This window comes from Saimiri boliviensis (assembly GCF_048565385.1).
Source record: "Saimiri boliviensis isolate mSaiBol1 chromosome 19 unlocalized genomic scaffold, mSaiBol1.pri SUPER_19_unloc_2, whole genome shotgun sequence".
In the NCBI taxonomy this organism is placed as follows: domain Eukaryota; kingdom Metazoa; phylum Chordata; class Mammalia; order Primates; family Cebidae; genus Saimiri; species Saimiri boliviensis.
The window spans coordinates 858,926-878,376 of record NW_027412503.1 but is presented as its reverse complement, the minus strand read 5'-3'; the positions used below and the strand labels follow the sequence as shown (position 1 = coordinate 878,376).

General features: G+C 47.0%; 1 long non-coding RNA gene and 2 pseudogenes across 1 annotated transcript; 1 reads left to right on the top strand and 2 right to left on the bottom strand.

Moving 5' to 3' along the window:
* Positions 1 to 20: 20 nt before the first annotated feature.
* Positions 21 to 7,090, bottom strand: LOC141583260 (uncharacterized). Its single transcript, XR_012515946.1, has 3 exons — positions 6,930 to 7,090; positions 2,430 to 2,700; positions 21 to 974 (listed from the first exon to the last, which is right to left on the bottom strand). It is a non-coding gene; the product is annotated as an uncharacterized LOC141583260 (long non-coding RNA).
* A 1,981-nt stretch (positions 7,091 to 9,071) lies between these two features.
* On the top strand, positions 9,072 to 11,188 carry LOC141583269 (Krueppel-like factor 4 pseudogene; annotated as a pseudogene).
* A 3,500-nt stretch (positions 11,189 to 14,688) lies between these two features.
* LOC141583253 (telomeric repeat-binding factor 1 pseudogene) lies at positions 14,689 to 16,790 on the bottom strand (annotated as a pseudogene).
* Positions 16,791 to 19,451: the final 2,661 nt, after the last annotated feature.

Genomic DNA, 19,451 nt, shown 5'->3' with positions numbered 1-19,451 from the left:
CTAGCCAGATCAGCTGAAAGCAATCATGACTGAGAGAGGTTAGGACAGTGAAGACGATCTCAGAGGAGCACGGGCTCACAAGGACAGCCCCTCGTGGAGACAGTCAGGACCGTGACACGGGCACTATCTGACCAATTCTGCTGGGGGCGATGGACCAAGGATTAAGCAGAGGATGCTGCCATGAGGAGAAAGGGGAAGAACCAAAGGAGTAGGGGGAAATAAGATAGACAATAATGGTTTCAAGAAATGCAGAGCAAAGATCCCAGAAGCAAAGTCCCACAGGATGGAGGGTCAGTCTCAGGCTGTGGATCCTACTTAAGTACCTCCTGCTGGATTTTGCCCAGCTCCATTTCCAAACTATTTTGGATTGGTGACTTTTTTCTCCCTTCCATGTTCCTTCTTTTTGAACTAGAATCACTGTAATTGTTATTCTGTGCCTGTCCCGCCATTCCACATTAGGAGCAGATAAGCAGTTTGTTCAGTTTCACAGGTCGTCAGAGGTAAGGCAATTATGTCAATAATCTGTACTTAATGGACACCCTCAGAAGCCTCATTGACACCTGGTGTGGATGTTTTAGATAAGATTTTAAACTTTGGATCTGATGTGGCCTATGTGACATTTTTCATGTTGAACTAATGCTTTAATGACATGAAATTTGGAAACTTTAGAGGAGAGGATGAATGTATTTTGCAGATGGGGGAATGTGAGTGTCCAACTGTGGTAGATGGAATTTCTGAAATGGTCCCCAAACATCCCCATACCCTTGTCTCTGAAGCCTGTTAAGGTGATGAGACACCACTCCTGTGATTATGTTTTTATGTGACAGTTACATGACCTGAAGATGATGAGGTTACCTGCATGAAGTGGATTGAATCACATCACTCCATACATGACAGAGCTTTCTGTGGCTGGTTGGAGAAGATGAAGTCAGAGAAGGAAGGAGCTTGAGAAGGACTCCATGAGTTGTGATTGGCTGAAAGATAAAAAGACAGGTAAAGAGGAAAGCAGGTGGCATCTGAAGTCAGAGTATCTCCTGGCTGACAGCCAGCACAGAAAAAGGGCCCTCAGTCCCCCACAAACAAGAATAGAAACATTTTCCAATATCTGCAGTGAACTTGGAATAAAAGCTTGAGCTCTAAAGAAAAAGCATAGCTAGCCCATTTCTGGATTTTAGCCTCACATGACCCTGATCAGAAAACCCAGGAAGGAAGGAAAAGAAGGAAAGAAGGGAGGGATAGGGGAACAGATAAACTTACATGAAGATGAGGAGATCCAAGGAAACTTACACCACCGATATTTTCAATTAACAGGAACACGCTAACTAGTTATTAGAGAGACACACTATATACTATAAATTTATATACTATAAATCCATATACTGTTTCCATGGCAGACAATCATTCCTGCTTCTCTGAAACACTTTCTGTCTCCGCCTTGCTGTTGTTAGAGACACTGAGTCTTCCCTTTGGACAAGTTCTGGCACCCACAGGAATGAGATGAGACAGTGAACCCCAGAACACCAGGCCACAATGTTCCCTGCTGCTCCTTGTCCACTCCAGAAGCTGCCCAGCTGCAGGGGAATGTGAGCCTCAGCTCCTGGGTCTGACATCATCCCTTTGCCTTTCTCACTGGGCTTCTCTCCTTGCACTGGCTCCCACTCACCCAGGAACTGGCAGGTGACCACGTGAAAAGAACACAAACAGGCCACGCCCCTTTCTTTCTCCTCTCTATGCCTGCAGTGGTGGGTTCCATGGGGTAGTGATCTGACATTTACTCATTATGGTGCCCCTAGCCCAGAGCAGGGCCTGGCACCTAATAGCCACCATGTGAATGCTCAGTGAAAGAAGGTGACCACCACAAGGTCATGAGGAACCAAGAATTCTACTGTGGCCCATCAATTTTAAGTCCTACACAATTCAAGAATGGGAAATGTGAAAGGCCTTCAAAAGTGGCCACTCTCTGAAACCATTATACTGGCAGCTGAGCCATGTTTCCCCATCCTGGACACATCTAGAGGGCACCACCTAAATCCAGACACATCTCCCCACACAGGACAGTTCAGGAGCCTTAGCCTGGGAAATGTGGTGGACAGGGAGGGGGGAATCACGAAAGTGGAAGAGGTAAAAGCAGGTGAAAGGGAACAGCAAGGTGGAAACAGAGAGAGAGATGGGGATGGAGACTGGGGGATGAGAGGGGAAGAGAGAGGAGAGGGACGCAGATCCAGCCACTGAGGAAAAGGCCTGAAGAGAACACTGTCCTCTCCTGAAGTCAAATAACTTCCACCTGACCACGCACTGCAGCTCGTGGGTGGCACATGCGGGTCATGCTGCAATGTTTAGGGCCTATGGAATCTTCCCTTCTCATCTGAATCGTAATGGAGAGAGGACTCTCTGACCCCATCCAGCTGGCAGTGCCTCGTGATTTTTACCTGTTAGATCTGGCAGCTCTTCATGTCAGCCCACACCACATGAGGCTGCTCTTGGTGAACCGAATGGGGAAGATTCTACATCAGTGCCTCGGAGAGTCCACTGGAAGCCCTGGACAGCAGGAGTCAGTGGCGCCCCAGCATGGAGGCCGAAAGCACACAGCACTGAAGCTCCAGACACCCTCAGGAGGACAGTAAAGGACAATGTGCTGGTGAGAGCCTGGGTCAGCAGGAACCTCCGCCTGGGTCTGAACATGATTGGCCTTCATACGAGCTATGACATAAAAGAGAGAAAGCAAGGTTAACATTAAGATTTGGGGCTTGGGGAACTTGAAGGATGGAACTGCCATTTGTTGAGACTGGGAAGACTGAGAAAGGAGCAGATTGAAAGGCGGTGAGGAACTAGAATTGGCTGGGTTTTTGTCATATGCAATCAACAGTCCTGACCAGCCTGGGCAACATAGTAAGACCCTGTCTCTGAAAATAAAAAGTTAGCCAAGCATGGTGGTGCACACGTGCAATCTCAGCTACTCGGGAGGCTGAAGCAGGGAGATTCCTGAGTAGCCAGAGAAGTTTTCACAAAATAAGTAATATTTGGGGCAGATCTTAGTGAACAGGAATTCCATTCTTTCCGTTAGGAAATTAAGAGAGTGTGGGTGTGGTTAGTTAATGATGATTGAACTATCTTTGGAATCTCATCCACTGGTCTATCTGGTCTATTTATATATGTATATTCTATCTGCAGTCTCACTGAGCTTTGCTAATTTATGTTGCAGTAACAAAAGCCCCAAAATCTTAGCAGCTACACATACAAAGGTCTATTTTCATTGACATTTCCTTTTATGGCAGGTTAACTGTGACTCTATTCTATACAAGCTATTTTATTTGTTAGACAGTGAAAGCTGTGATACTTAGAGAATTGTTGAATGTGGTTCATTCATTCTTTTAACAACTATTTATTGAATATCTGTTTCATACCAGGCAAGGTCAGGCACTGAGAATACAGTAGTAAATAAGAAACAAGATCTCTAATTTCCACAAGCTTATTTTGAAAATGAGATTAAACACAAAATAATCATAACAATATTACATTCATAAATAATAAATATTTTAAATTAGAAAAATATAAAATTATTAAAACTAAAATGGCCAGGAGTGATGGCTCACACCTGTAATACCAACACTTTGGGATGCCAAGGTGGGAGGATCATTTGAGCCCAGGAGTTTGAAAACAGTCTGGGCACCATAGGAAGACCCTGTATACAAAAAATAAAAACTGAGCCTGGCATGGTGGTGCATGCCAGCAGCTACTAAGAAGGCTGAGGTAGGAGGACTGCTAGAGCCTGAGAGGTCAAAACGGCAATGAGTCATGATCATACCACTGCACCACTGCACTCCAGCATGGGCGACAGAGCGAAACCTTGTCTCAAGAAAGCAAAGAGAAGAAGATATGTTCAAACTATATGCAGGAGAAAAAAGAAGGAAGAAAGAAGAAAAGAGGAAGAAGAAGAAGAAGAAGAAGAAGGAGAAGGAGAAGGAGAAGGAGAAGAAAGAAGAAGAAAGAAGAAAGAAGAAAGAAGAAGAAGGAGGAGAAGGAGGAGAAGGAGGAGAAGAAAAGAAGAGGAAGAAGAAGAAGAAGAAGAAAAAGAAACAATTTCATTGATGTAGTCCTGAAACTATTACGTAGAATACTATTGTCTACATTACATCACGTCAGTCCTTTAATGGCTTAACAATTAGATATGATCCATAAAATTTTCCTGGTAATTAGGTATACTTAAGAACAATTAAGTATAGAGTTACTGCCTTGACAGGAAGATGGTAAAATTTTTTAAAAGATAAATAAATAAATAAAATAATAAAACCTGTAGCTCTGTGAGTCTCAAATAACATCTAATTGAAGTCAGTGAACATCTAGCAATCATTCTGAACACATAATTCTCTTAATACATGTTGCCTAAACTCCCAACAGATCTGACTTACCAACACCTGTATGTAGCCAAAAACTGACAATCATTTATAAATTATCACCTATGACTCCATCTTCTCTACCCACTTAAAAACATTTTACATCTTTATTTATGATTTTTTGTAGCGATGGGATCTCACTATGTTGCTCAGGTTGGTCCAGAAACAGACCCACACTGATTTCATAAATCAGATGATCATACAGCCATCTGATTTATGAAAAAAAGTGCCACACAGTCCAGAAGGACAAGGATGTTCCGGTCAATATATGGTGCTACATTAAACAGTCACATCCATGTATTTTTAGTAGAGATGGCTATTTTTTAGTAGAGTAAAAAGTGAATCATGGCTGGGTGGGGTGGCTCACACCTGTAATCCCAGCACTGTGGGAGGCTGAAGTGGGCAGAGTACTTGAGCCCAAGAGTTTGAGACTAACCTGGGAAAATGTTGAATGCCCATCTCTACCAAAAAAAAAAAAAAAAAAAAAAAAAAAAAAAAATTAGCCAGGCATGGTAGCACATGCCTATGGTCTCAGGTACTCAAGAGGCTAAGGTGGGAGGATCGCTTGACCCAGGAGGTGAAAGTTGCAGTGAGCTGAGATTATGCCACCACACTCTAGCCTGGGAAATAGAGTGAAAGTCTGTCTGAAAAAAAAAAAACAAAACATAAACTAAAATAAAATTGCTATGAGGTTAACACAGAAAAAAATGTGTTCATATTCTTAGGTTAGGCATTGATTAACAGGACACAAAAAGCAGTCACCATAAAGGAAAAGATTGATCAAGTATAATTTCATTAAAATTAAGAAACTCAGGCTGGGTACACTGGCTCATGCCTGTAATCCCTACACTTTGGGAGGCCAAGGCAGGTGTATCACTTGATCCCAGGAATTCCAGACCAGCCTATGTAACATGTTAAAACCCCATCTCTACTAAAAATACAAAAAGAGCTGAGCATAATGGTGCTCCCCTGCAGATCCCAGCTACTTGGGGGCTCAGGCAGGAGGATCACCAGAGCCTTGGGAGGTCGAGATTGCAATGAGCTGTAATTGTGCCATTGCACTCCAGCCTGGACCACAGAGTGAGATCCTGTCTAAAAAAGAAAAAAAAAAAAATAGAGAATCTCCATTCATTTAAAAACACCATTAAAAGAGTGAAAAGGCAAGCTACAGTTTGAAAAAAGAGAAATGCAATACGTATATATCCTACAAAGGACACATAACCAGAATAAAGTGTTACAAATCAACAGAAAAACAAGCATATCCTGAAAACAGGATACAGAGATTTAACAGGCACTTCACAAAAGAGGACATATAAATGGCAGTAAAAAATACTCAACCTCAATACCAGGAAAAGGCAAAATGAAACCACACTGATACATTACTGCACCTCTACTCCAATGGCAAAATAACTTTCAACTGACAAGCATCAGCAAGGATGTGGGATAAGCAGAATATTCCCTGATAAGTTTTACAACCACTTTGGGAAAATGTTCAACAATATCTGATACCTCTAAAACCAACAATGTGACTCTTACATATATACCCCAATCTAGCAATGTTCTATTTCTTCATCTGTGGTGAATTTTACTTAGTATAAATTTATTACCTGGACTTTTTTTTTTTTTTTAGGTTCTCCCTCTGCCATCCAGGCCTGCGTGCACTGGCAAGATCACTACTCACTGTAATCTCAGCCTCCCAGGCTCTGATAGATCCTCCCATCTCAGCCTCCCAGGTAGCTAGGGACACACCACCACAGACAGCTAATTTTTGTATTTTCAGTAGAGATGGGGTTTTGCCATGTTGCCCAGGCTGGTCTGGAACTCCTGGGCTCCAGTGGTCTGCCCACCTTGGCCTTCCAAAGCGCTGGGATTACACGTGTGATCCACTGCCCCCCGACCACCTGCACATCTCAAATTGTCAACTTCTTCCACAGACTTCTGTAACTTTTCAAAGACTTCTTTGACACAAAGGTCTCAGAAATCTTAAAGCTAGCATTTTAGAACAGAAAACCGAGCTGCTGGTTCACAGGTGAAATTTTACCAATAAAATTTAACAACAAAAGAAAGCTACTAACGCGTATCAGCTCAGAACAAAGCTTTGAAACGACCAGCAGATCACTTTAACGTCCTGGAGCACTGGGAGTCATTCCTTCGGGTGAACAACACTGTACCCCAAAAAAATGACAGCACTTCAAGAAAAGACTTCCTGTGGAAAGCAGCTTTACCAGCAAAAAAAAAAAAAAAAGGAAAGCGAGGACACCACTCCAAAAGTCTTGCTGAGCTTCGGTGAAAGGACGCCCGGTGAGATCATCTGAGAAGCCCCAAAGACCCGCTCCCGCCAGCGGGATTCCTCCCGGCGCCCCGAGAGGAGGGCTGCGGCGGCCGCGGGGAGAGGAACCCGGCGCTGGGACTCCAGCCCGGCGGCCGCCCCGGCCGGCTCGCCCAGCAAACGCTGCGGAGGCCCCCGCGCGCGTCAACCCAGCTGCGCGCCGGGGTCCCGAACTCCCCGCCCGCGGCCTGGCGCGGCGCCCTCACCTCACAAACGCTGGTGGACTTCCCGGCAAACCTTCACTTCCCACAGGCATGGCGGCCGCCACGCCCCGCGCCTCCGCCCTCCGCAGCCCGCCCGCCTGTCCTGCGTTTCCAGAAGCGCCGCACTCACTGAGCGGCTCCCAGCGGCGGCGCCACCCTCCCCTCCCCAGCCCTCCCCTCCCCTCCCCTCCCCAGCCCTCCCCTCCCCTCCCCTCCCCAGCCCTCCCCTCCCCTCCCCTCCCCAGCCCTCCCCTCCCCTCCCCTCCCCAGCCCCCCCCTCCCCTCCCCTCCCCAGCCCTCCCCTCCCCTCCCCTCCCCTCCCCAGCCCTCCCCTCCCCTCCCCAGCCCTCCCCTCCCCTCCGCTCCCCTCCCCTCCCCAGCCCTCCCCTCCCCTCCGCTCCCCTCCCCAGCCCTTCCCTCCCCTCCCCTCCCCTCCCCAGCCCTCCCCTCCCCTCCCCTCCCCAGCCCACCCCAGCCCTCCCCAGCCCTCCCCAGCCCTCCCCTCCCCTCCCAAGCCCTCCCCTCCCCTGCCCTTTCCCGCCCCAACCCCTCCCCCGCCACCGCCCCCACCGCGCTCCTCCCCTCCCCGCCCAGCCACTCCCCTGCACTCCCCTCCCCAGCCCTCCCCTCCCCTCCCCAGCCCTCCCCAGCCCTCCCCTCCCCTCCCCTCCCCTCCACAGTCCCCTCCTCCCCAGCCCTCCCCTCCCCTCCGCTCCCCTCCCCAGCCCTCCCCTCCCCTCCCCTCCCGATCCCTCCCCTCCCGATCCCTCCCCTCCCCTTCCCTTCCCCGCCCACCTCTCCCCGCCCTTCCCCGCCCCAGCCCCTCCCCCGTCACCGCCCCCACCGCGCTCCTCTCCTCCCCCCGCCCCGCCCCTCCCCTCCCCTGCCCTTCCCCTCCCCAGCCCCTCCCCCGCCACCGCCCCCTCCCCGCCCCTCCCCCGCCCCCACTCCGCCCCGCCCCGCCCCACCACGCCCTTCCCCGCCCCTCCCCTCCGGCACCGCCGCTGTCTCAGCCACCGCCCACCGCCCCCCTGCGGCCGCTTGGTCCTCCGCCCCGGCCCCGCCTCCGAGAGCCCCAGGCGCAGGCGCAGCGGGGCCTTAAAGGGGCCGCCACCTCCACCGCACAGCCGGGTTAGGGCAGAGTGGGCAGCAGCTGGAGCCGAGTCCCAGGAACAGCTGCGCTCCCAGAACGGGAGAGATCCACTCAAAGGTTGTGGGTTCCAACAGAGCAGAAGATGAAGAACAGAGGAATTAAAAGTGAGAATGCCTCCTCAGAGGGTGCCTGGGCCGTGTTCCTTGGCAGTTCGGGGGTATTTGCAGTATTGATCTGAAATGCTGCAGCTCCACGGGACGGGACGTGCTTTCGGATGCGGTCCTTGTCTTCTGCCTTAGACGCGCCCTCGGGGGCAGCCTCGGTTTCCGGTCCCCGTCCATTGGCCACCTGCCCTGTCATTGCTTTGAGGGAAGAGGAAACAATTTTCAATATTGAAACTTGCCAGGGTGTCTAAGAACCTGTCTGTAGATGAGTTGCCTAAAGATCACCGGGGAAGACTTTTTTAATGCAGATTTTCTGTTGCAAGAATTTATAATTCTCTAAATCTACGTTAAGGCCCGGAAAGAATCAAGAAAGCCTAAGGAATCTGCACATATTAAGAGTTTTTCCAAGTTTCCCAGAGAGAAGGAGCGGGCGCGTGGGGAGCAGAGGCCGTGGCAGGCAGCGGAGGCACCAGGAGCCGCCGAGTGACCTCGCCGCCCCTCCGGTCCCCTCCCCACCCACAGGCCCATGACCCGCGCCTGTGGCCTCTGCGCACCCAGACTCCGTGCATCCAGACTCCAGCTCCCCAGACTCCGTGCCCTGCAGCACCCACCAGTTCTCCGCCGTGGCAGCCTCACCGAGTAGCACCTCCTGCCCACTGCCCTGGCCACAGCCCCTGCGCCCACGGCAGCAACCCAGGTGACCATGATAGTGGTGGAGGACGCTGGTGAGTGGAAGACAGGGCAGCCCGGCCACCGGGCCTACTTTCTTGCCTTGCTGATTGTCTATTTTTATAAGATTGTCTACTTTTCTAAGAACTTTGTAAACAAAGAAACTTTTTAAAAAGGATGACTCTAATTTATATTTAATCTAAAGAAGAGGGACGTCAGGCAACTTGGGGGTTTGGGTTTTGGCTTCGTTTCTAAGTCTTCTCTTCGTTGACTTTGGGGCTCAGGTGCCCCAGATGCTTCGGGCTCCCGAGGACCTTCTGGGCCCTCACATTCATGAGGCAGCCACCTGGCGAGTCTGACAGGGCTGTCAGCGAGGCGCTGCTCCCACCTTTCTCCACGTTGGCGTCTGGCCGGGCGGGAAGGGAGAGGACACTGTGTTAAGCAGGTGCTCCAAATAACCCTATTAGCCGCTGGCAGGAGGAGCTCTGCCACATGCAGGACTTCCCCCAGTGCTTCCTGGCCACGCCGGGACCTAGTGGTGGCGACGGTGGCCACAGACCTGCCGGAATCCCTGCAGCTTGCGGCGGTAGCAACCTGGCCCCCCTGCCCCGGAGAGAGACCGAGGAGCTCAGCGGCCTCCTGGACCTGGGCCTTGTCCTCTCCAATTCCCTGTCCATCAACAGTTGGTGGCCGCCACTGTGCCCTTGTCAGCATCCGCGTCTTCCTCGTCGTTCCCGTCGAGCAGCGGCCCTGCCAGCGCACCCTCCACCTGCAGCTTCGGCTGTCCGATGCCGGCGGGGCGACCCAGGCGTGGGGACCCCACGGGCGGAGGCCTCCTCTGTGGCAGAAAGTCCGCTCCCCCTCCGACGGCTTCCTTCGACCTGGAGGACGTCCACAACATGAGCCCCTCTGGCGGCTCTGCGGCGGACCTGCTGCAGCCGCAGTTGGAGCCGGGGTCCACTCCACCGCTGCAGCTGCAGCTGCCAGCTGTTGGGGTGACTGGCAAGTTCGTGCTGAAGGCGTCACTCAGCGCCCCCGGGCAGCGAGTACACAGCCAGTTGTCATCAGCGGCAGCGAAGACGGCCCTGACAGCAGCCACCTGGTGGTGGTGGTGGCGGCCCCCACAACGGCGGCCCGCAGCGCCCGTACCCCAAGATCAAGCAGGAGGAGCCTCCTCGTGCACCCACTCAGGCGCTGGACCCCTCCCAGCCATGGCCACGGCGGGCTGCACACGACGTCCCCCTGGGGCGGCAGAGTCGGACCCCTGGGACCTGAGGAACTGCTGAGCAGCAGGGACTGTCACCCTGCCCTGCCACTTCCCCGGCTTCCGTCCCCACCCGGGGCCGATTACCCATCCTTCCTGCCTGACCAGACTCAGCCGCAAGTCCGCCGCTCCATGACCAAGAGCTCAAGCCGCCGGGTTCCTGCCTGCCGAGGAGCCCAGGCCAAACAGGGGAAGACGATCGTGTCCCAGAAAAGCACGGCCACCCACACAAAGAGTTCCCATCCCAAGGCACACCTGCGAACCCACACAGGTGAGAAACCTTACCACGGTGACTGCCAGGGCTGTGGACGGAAATTCGTCTGCTCAGATGAACTGACCAGGCACTACGGTAAACACACTGGGCAACGCCCGTTCCGGTGCCAGAAACGCCACCGAGCATTTTCCAGGTCAGACCACCTCGCCTTGCACATGAAGAGGCATTTTAAATCCCAGACAGTGGATATGACCCACACTGCCAAGGGAGAATTCAGGTTTTTGTTTGTTTCTTTACCTTTTCACCTGGTCTTCCCGATGAGGGGCGGAGCCCAGCCAGAAAGCTCTACATTCATGGTCAGGTTCCCAGCTGAGTCAACTTGTGAGTGGATAATCAGGAAAAACGAGGAATCCAAAAGACAAAAATCAAAGAATCGATGGCGTCTGTGACTGGATCTTCTATCATTCCAATTCTAAATCCAACTTAAATATTCCTGGACTTACAAAATGCAAGGGGGTGATTACCCCCTTTCTCTAAGCAAAGTGTAAAAAGGAATCAAGCCCCTTCTTCCGGGCCAAGAGAATTTTGAGCGTTAGCTGTCTCTTGGTCACTGGCAACAAAGAACTCCTGATTCTATCTCAGAGTGTGGCACTTTCCTTACAACTCGCTTGGTTACAACATTAGCAGTGTGAAAACAGACTAACGCCTGCACACGTAGGTCTAAGTTAAATGAAAATTGACGGAAGAAGCAATGTCACGTGAACAGTAAGCCTAAGGGGGTTGAAAGCATTATATTGCTACCGGTTATATTACTACCAGTAAAGAAGAGATTTCCAAATGAAATGTATTACCAGAGATTAAAAAAAGAGAGAGAGAGACATTTCACAATAACGAAAGCATCAATCCAACAAAAAGACATGCAATCAGAAATCCGCCCAATAGCTTAACTTCAGAGTTCACAAAAAAATGGATAAAATTACAGAGAGAAATGGAGAATTCTATGAGCATGATTAGATATGTTAAAACTTTAGCAATAAATTTAAAAACTATAGAAAATTCCAACAAAGAACTAGAAAAACAAAAACATTAACCACACAGACTTTATGTATATAAATACATATGAACATCAGTGAAAAAATATATATTGTCTCAAGTGTAAATTATACATTTACCAAGAGAAACTATATCTCAGGCCATCAAACAATACATTTGAAAATGTTGAAATCATACAAGACGTATTTTCAGACCATATGAAAACGCATTAGAAATTGGTAGCAATAAGGTGATCCTGTGGACTGAATGTTTTGGTCATTCCCTAAGTTCATATATTGAAACCTAATCCCTAATGTGTTGGTGTTTGGAGGTGGCGCCTTTAAGAGGTGATTAAGTCATGAGGGCAGATCCCTTATTAATTAGGTTACTGTTCTTATAAAAGGGACTTCATTCAGGTCCTTTGCCCCTTCCACCATGTAAGAACACTGAGAAAAGACACCATTTGTGAATCTGGAAACACCTGAATCACACACTCATTCCACTATTGTCTTGACCTTGGACTTCCCAGGCTCTGGAATTGTGAGAAATAGATTTCTTTTGTTTATAATCCACACAGACTGTGGTATTCTGTTACAACAGCCGAAATGGACTAAGATACATGATTGTAAAAATAACAAGTATTTAGAAATTAAACATCAAAACTCTAAATAACAATTTTGTCAAAGTAGAAATCACAAGAGAAATTAGGAAATCCTCTAAACTGAAGGATATTAAAGTAAAATAAATCAGAATCTATGGGGTGCAGCTGAAATAATAGAGAAAAAAATGACATTTTTAAGTACCTCTATTAGAAAAGAAGAAGATGTCAAATTAGTAACTTAGCTTCTGCCATAAGAAATGAAAAGGAACATGCAGAGGAAGGAAATAATAATGAAACTGAAGTCAATTACTTAGAAAGATAAATAAAATTAACAAATCCCAAACTTGCTTGTACGGGAAAATAATCAGTAAATTTTATAAAACCCTAACTAGATTGATCAAGACAAAAAGATACAAATTAACAATAACAGGAATAAAAGAACATCAGACCACTGTGACCTTCAGGTCAAGAAAAGGAATATTAATAATTTTATGCCAATAAGCTTGACATCCAAATGAACAATTTCCTTGAGAGAGAAAATTCATGAAAACTGATCTAAGAAGAAATAGAAAATGTGACCAGCCATATATAAATTGTAGAAATTGAATTTGTAATTGAAATCCTTCCCATAGAGAATACAGAAGGTCCAGAAGGCTTTGCTGATGAATTATATGAAACACACAGTTGAAAATAGCATCAATTTTACACACACCTTTTTAGAAATTAAAGGAGGCAACTCTTTTCAACTGGATTTATGAGGCCAACATTACTCAGATTAAAAAAAGAAAATGCAGACAACAAAATTAGAAGAAAAAAGAACCAAGAACAATTATTTCTCTTGAACAAAGACCAAAAATTCAGTGCAAGAAGTTAATAAATTCAAATACAAATTTTAAAAAAATATGTCACTCCAGATTGGTTTATGGGGAAGTGTTTGATTCAAATAAACTGCAAATTAAATAACACAACTCAATTAATACAATAAAAAACAGGCCGGGTGCAGAGGCTCACTCCTGTAATCCCAGCATTTTGGGAGGCCAAGGTGGGTGGGTCACTTGAGGTCAGGAGTTCCAGACCAGCCTGGCCAACATGGCGAAATCCTCTCTCTACTAAAAATACAAAATTAGTCGGGCATGGTGGTGGAAGCCTGCAATCCCATGTACTCAGGAGGTTGAGGCAGGAGATCTTTTGAACCCAGGAGGCAGAGGTTGCAGTGAGCCAACATCACGTCATTGCATTCTACCTGGGCAACCAGAGCAAATCTCTGTCTCAAAATAAAAATTAACAAAGTAATACCATGTTCAGGTATCAATTTTTTAATAGTGTGTATAATTTCTACACTAAAGTCTACAAGCACTACCGACAGAAAGTAAAGAAGATCAAAATTAGCAGAGAAATTGCGTATTCAAGAAGTGGAATATCCAGTGTTATTACTTCTCCAAGACTGAGCTATTAAATTAAGTGCATTTTCAATTAAGACACCAGTGAGCTTTAAAGGAAATGTTAAAAGAAATTGGCAAGCTGAAGCTACCATTTCTATGAAAATATAAATAAGTTCGAATAGCTGAAATAATTTTAAAAAGAAGGAATTTGGAGGATGCATATTGAGTAATTTCAAGATTTACTATAAACCTCTAGTAATAAAAAGCAGTGCGACATTGTTATAAAATAGGCTTAAATCAATGGAATAGAATAAAAAGCCCATGAATAGAACCACACAGACGCGGCCGATCCCAACCGTGACATGGGGTAGGGGCGCCCTCTTGTGTTCAGACGCCTTTCCTGCTGCCGGGAGCCCAGGGAGACCCAGGGGAGGTCTCGGCTGAGCAGGTGAGGATGGAGCTAAGGGCCACCGTTCTCAGCCCTGTGGCCACAGCGGGGCGTCGCCGCGCAGCTGTCAGATTCTTCTTTTAAAAAATTATCCATGTTTCTGATTATATATAGTATATAATAAGATAACAAATTCAGGAACCATGGGAAAGTCACGTATAAAACCTTAATAGGAAGTAAAATACAGATTACAACACACTACCATTTGATTTTTATGCAAATGCTTTATTATTCCAATATTTTTACTCACTTGCTAAATAAAGCACACAAGTCAATATGCTCAATAATTCTGTGAGTTTAAATCTTTAAAAAATGCAATGTTAGTGAAAAACCAAAACTGCTTAGCAAGGTATGTATGGCCTTGTTTATTACCTATCATAGACGTCAAGGTGCTCATAGTCAATAGCTATTTAAACTTTACACAATATTATTTTTGGCCCGATATTGATATGTTAAATGAATGTATCAGAGAATCTTATATTTATGGCATCAGGTTATATTATGTTTATGGCATCAGGCTATACAGATCTATTCAAAACCATTTTTGTCAAAGTTTAAACACTGGAACAAAAGTCAAATTGTTTCCAAGTGAGACGCAAAATGACTCTTGCTAATAGAACAGATTTAGTTCCATGGGTAATAATAAAATTTATTTTTATTTTAGATTCAGGGAGCACATGGCAGGCTTGTTAGCTAGGTACACTGCACTGCTGAGGTGTGGGGCACAGATGATCCATTGCCCAGGTAGTGAGCAGAGCACCCGGTAGGCAGTTTTCAGCTCTCACTCCCACCCTCCCTTCCCAGTGTCTATTGTTCACTTGTGTCCTTGGGTATTACTGTGTTCAAGTTTTTTTTTCTTTACATGAAACCATTGAAAGCAAACGAATGTCATGCTTATAGGTTACTTTGTACATTTATCATTCTATTAATACATGTCTTAAGTAATTAAGTAGCATATTAAGGCCATAAACCAAGTCATTATCTCATACCAAAGGACTATTGTTATTCAATCATCTAGCAAATTCATTTTAATGGGTTACGTTACAGGGTTGAGGTCAGCCTACAGATACAAAATAGGTTAATTAAATTTTTTTATATCAGCTTTTAATTTTTTCATTGGAACAGGATTTGTGCGTGGGAATGCTAATGTAGCAGGCTTCAACAAATTTACAGTTTATCAAAATAAAGTTCTTAAAGAATACGATAGCATATACTTTAACTCTTATAGTACAAACCCTCATATTAATTGATGGTCACAGAAAAATACTGTAACAATGTAAAGTTTTAAAATACATCAATGATGCAAGTTTCAAACAAAACGTAGCAACCAAAATACTTAATTGTCCTTTCACCAAGCTTTTACAAACACAATCAGTCTTCACTGTCTGAGCAAATCCATTTTAGTTTCTTCATTGTGCCTTTTAACATGACATTTGTCAGGTTGTTGAATTTATACTGCAACAGTACTTTCGATGTTACCCTCTCGAAATTTCCTCACTCCAGAGCTCAAATTCTTGTCTTCTTCCCAAAGCCACATCTGTCTTTTTCTAGCTCAGTGCTTTTCAGGAGTCACCAGCTGACCCTTTGAAACAGGTATCGTACTTTCATTGGCTCTTCTGCTTTCTTTTTTCTTTCTTGCACTTTGAAGAGTTCCTACTCTTCTTTCTTTCTTATTAAGGTCTTGTTGTTGGGTTCCATGTTTCAACTTAGATAAGCAAAGATTCTTGTGAGACCTTTTCCTTGTATCCAAATTAGCTTCGGTTTCCATTTCAGCATCATTACCATTGGGTTTCTCTTGAGAAGTTATTGTTCTTGCTCTTTTACTTTCTATTCTTTTGCGGCTGCCTTCATTAGAAAGGTGGATGATTTTTCACTTAGTACATAATTCACATAACTCTTCATTTACTCCATGGAATGAAATGTATCTTTCTGAGAGATTATCATAAGCAATTTCCTTTTTAAAGACATATAAGAATTTGGATCACCGAATTTTTTATTTTTTTATTTTATTTATTTATTTTTTTTTTTTTGAGACGGAGTTTCGCTCTTGTTACCCAGGCTGGAGTGCAATGGCGCGATCTCGGCTCACCACAACCTCCGCCTCCTGGGTTCAGGCAATTCTCCTGCCTCAGCCTCCTGAGTAGCTGGGATTACAGGCACGTGCCACCATGCCCAGCTAATTTTTTTTTTTTTTTTTTTTTTTTTTTTTTTTTTTTTTTTTGTATTTTTAGTAGAGACAGGGTTTCACCATGTTGACCAGGATGGTCTCGATCTCTTGACCTCGTGATCCACCCGCCTCGGCCTCCCAAAGTGCTAGGATTACAGGCGTGAGCCACCGCGCCCAGCCCACCAAATATTCTTTCAAAGACTTCTGCTTCTTTAAAGTTGCCATTTTCCATACAAACAGCGATAGCCTGAATTTCGATTAAATTCTCTTATTTCTTCGTGAAGTTTGTCCTGTTCCTTTTCCACTGAACCCCAGATCATCAGGGCTGTTCCAAGGGTGTCATTCGTTCATCATTTTCAAACTGTGCATCCAGGTTTTTTCCTGCTGCAATTCGTATCAAAAACTGACCTATGTGCGCAGTTCTCAATGGATAAGCGGTTGGACTGGGTGGTCCGTGAAGAACAGCCTCGGTGCTGCCGTGGGCGAGAGTCCTCGGAGCGGCTGAGAAAACAGAGCATGCAGCCTGCAGCCACGGCCTTGGCCTCGGCCACAAAGCCGGGTCCTTCCCCTGGGCGCCCCCAGCCGCGCCTGGCACCGAGCGGCCCCTCTCCGTGTAGCCCCGTTTCTGCGCAGCAGCTCCCCCACCCGCACGGCCGCGGGCCGCGCTCGGATTCTGCGGAGCAGCGGAGGGAGGAGCGGGGGTGAGTCAGGCAGAGACCCGGAGCCGGGCTGGGTATCGGCGGGGTGAAGCCGCCTCTGGCAGCCGGGGACCCCACCCGCGGGAGGAGCGGGAAGCTCTGGAGCCGCCCCTGAGGTTTCTGTCTCCTCATCCCCTCTCCAGCCCTCCGGGCCCACCCTCCAGAAACCCGGAAAGAAGAAACGTTTTCTTCTGCTCCTTCTTCCTTTTCAGCGCTCCTGCTTCCTGTGACAGCAGTGACACGTGCGCAACTTCTTCCCGGGAAGGGCGCCCGAGGCGTGATCACGCGCTCATTTCTGGCAGAGGAACTGGGGTGTGGGGAGGGCGGAGAACATGGTGAAAAGTCCCTCTCGTGGGCAAGGCCCTCTCCAGTGACCGCCCAGTTTACCCAGGTGTGGCTGTGCGGTGGGGCCAGACCGAGGCCCGCCCAGGCATCACGGTTTATCCAGCACCCCAGGTGTCCATACCTCAGAGCCTCTGCACAGCCACTCCCCTGCCTGAAACTCATCTCCAGGGCTCCCTTCCCCGCCCCCCGCCCCACGTTCTCCTCATGCCCACCGGAGCCTGTCTCTGCACTGCCCACTTGGCATCTCCCACCCCCCTCACCCCACCCTGCTTTGCTTTTGTTCGCAACCCTTTTACTAACATTTAAGAATTCTTTACTTATTTGTTTTGAGAGACAGGGTTGTGCTGTTACCCAGGCCGGAATGCAGTGGTGCAATCTTGGCTCACCATAGCCTCAAACTCCTGGGCTCAAGTGATCCTCCCACCTCAGCCTCCCAAGTAGCTGGGACTACAGGTGTGTGCCATCACACTCGGCTAGTTTTGTATTTACTTTTGGTACAAACGGAGTCTTGATATGTTTCCCAAACTGTTCTCAAACTTCTGGCCTCAAGTGGTCCTCCTGCTTCAGCCTCCCAAAGTGCTGGGATTACATACATTTGTGCCCAGCTATGATTGTATTTATTTTAATTGCTTATACTCTTTCTGTCCTCTAGCATACATGCTTTATGAGGACAAGGACAGTGATTTTGATTGTTCACAGCTGCCTCGAACAGTGACTGTTACTTTAAATATACTTGTTGAGTGAATAAATGAATGAATGAATGCACACATAGACTCATACACCATTGCCCACAGACAAAAAGATGTTGTCACACATATTGACACACATGCTTACTCAGACACTCTCGACACAATGACACATCCACACACAACTGACATTCTCATGCACATGCTCTTGAATGCTTTGAAAGGCCTGATCTATTTTTTTTTCTTCTTTCTCTCACTTTTTTTTTTTCTTGAAACATGGTCTTGCTGTGTCACTGAGGCTAAATTGCAGTGGTATGATCACAGTTCACTGTAACCTTGAACTCCCAGGCTGAAGCAATCCCCCCACTCAGCTTCCCAAGTAGCCAGAACCACAGGCACCTGCCACCAGGCTCATTAATTTTTTAGTGTGTTGTAGAGATGGGGTCTCGCCATGTTGCCCAGGCTGCTTTCAAATACCTGGCCTAAAGTGGTCCTCCCAGCTCAGCCTCTAAAAGCTCTGGGATTGGATATGAGTCACCTCAGCTAGTCTTGAAGTTTAATTTTCATTCAACATGACGTTGTGAACATTTCTCATGTGATTATGTAGTATTAGCTTTAATTTTTTTCTCCAAGTTATTTAAAAAATTTCAGAGTCCAAAAGTTGGAAAGAATACAATTGTCACCATAGATCTAATTATTTCCTTTGTGTATGTAATAAATTATATGTCCACGATTTTTGCTGAAACATTAGGCAATCACTTGCCAACAGCATGACCTTCATTTCTAAATACTTTGGTGGTCATCTCTTAAAAAATAACATGTTTCCGACAACAGTATTATTATTACACTGAAGAGAGTTACTACAATTCCCTAATATTACAGAATTTCAAAGTGATGTGAAATTGCCTTAACCGTTTCCCGCATGTCTTTCTTGTGGAGGTGAGCAGCGCTTGGGAGCTCCAGCCCTCTCCGAGTTTCTGTTCTCCCTGCAACTTCTCTCTCCAGCCCCTTGAGACCAACATTCAGGGAAACTGAAAAGTAGGAAAATTTTCTTCTACTCTCCATTGCTCAGTTTTTTTTTTTTTTTTTTTTTTTTAGGGTCCCATTTACTTAGTTTTCTTTTATTTGGGAAAAACACCTCCACGTCCACATAATATTCCAAGGTGCGGAGATATATATTGGCATTATGAAATCTGAGCACAGCTCCCCTGGGCCTTGGTCCCCTCAGCAGGGCAGAAGAGGGCTCCTGTGCTGGGATCCACGGGGGACCCAGAAGTGGCACCCCCTGAAGAAGGCATCAGGGTAGCCCTGAGACCTAGAATGAGCTCACTTCCTTTCCTTGGGGTCAAGAATCAATCCTCTAAGAAGCCCGCTGTGTCAGGAACTCCAAACTGTCATCAGGTGGTCAAGAAAGGTCCACACAGCACGGAGACCCAACCACTCCACCATCCTCACTTCCATGGACAGAGCCCAGGTGAGAGCCACCCCTTCTCCTCCTCCCCTGTCTCCCACAGCCTCAGCACCATCATCTTCCTCAAGCCCACCACGACTGAGCTTATCACGCCCTCTCCCTGTTTGTGTCAGTCACGCTGGGTCCCCCACATACTCTGCACTTGAATCCACGAGGCTCTGCACACTCCTCTTCTGTCCACATCATCCTCCCTCCCCAACTCCACAAATCTTCCCACTGCACCCCCTGGAATTCTCAGTCCATGATCAGCAAAACCTCCACATTCTCTCTCAGGATGTCCCTGCACCTCGC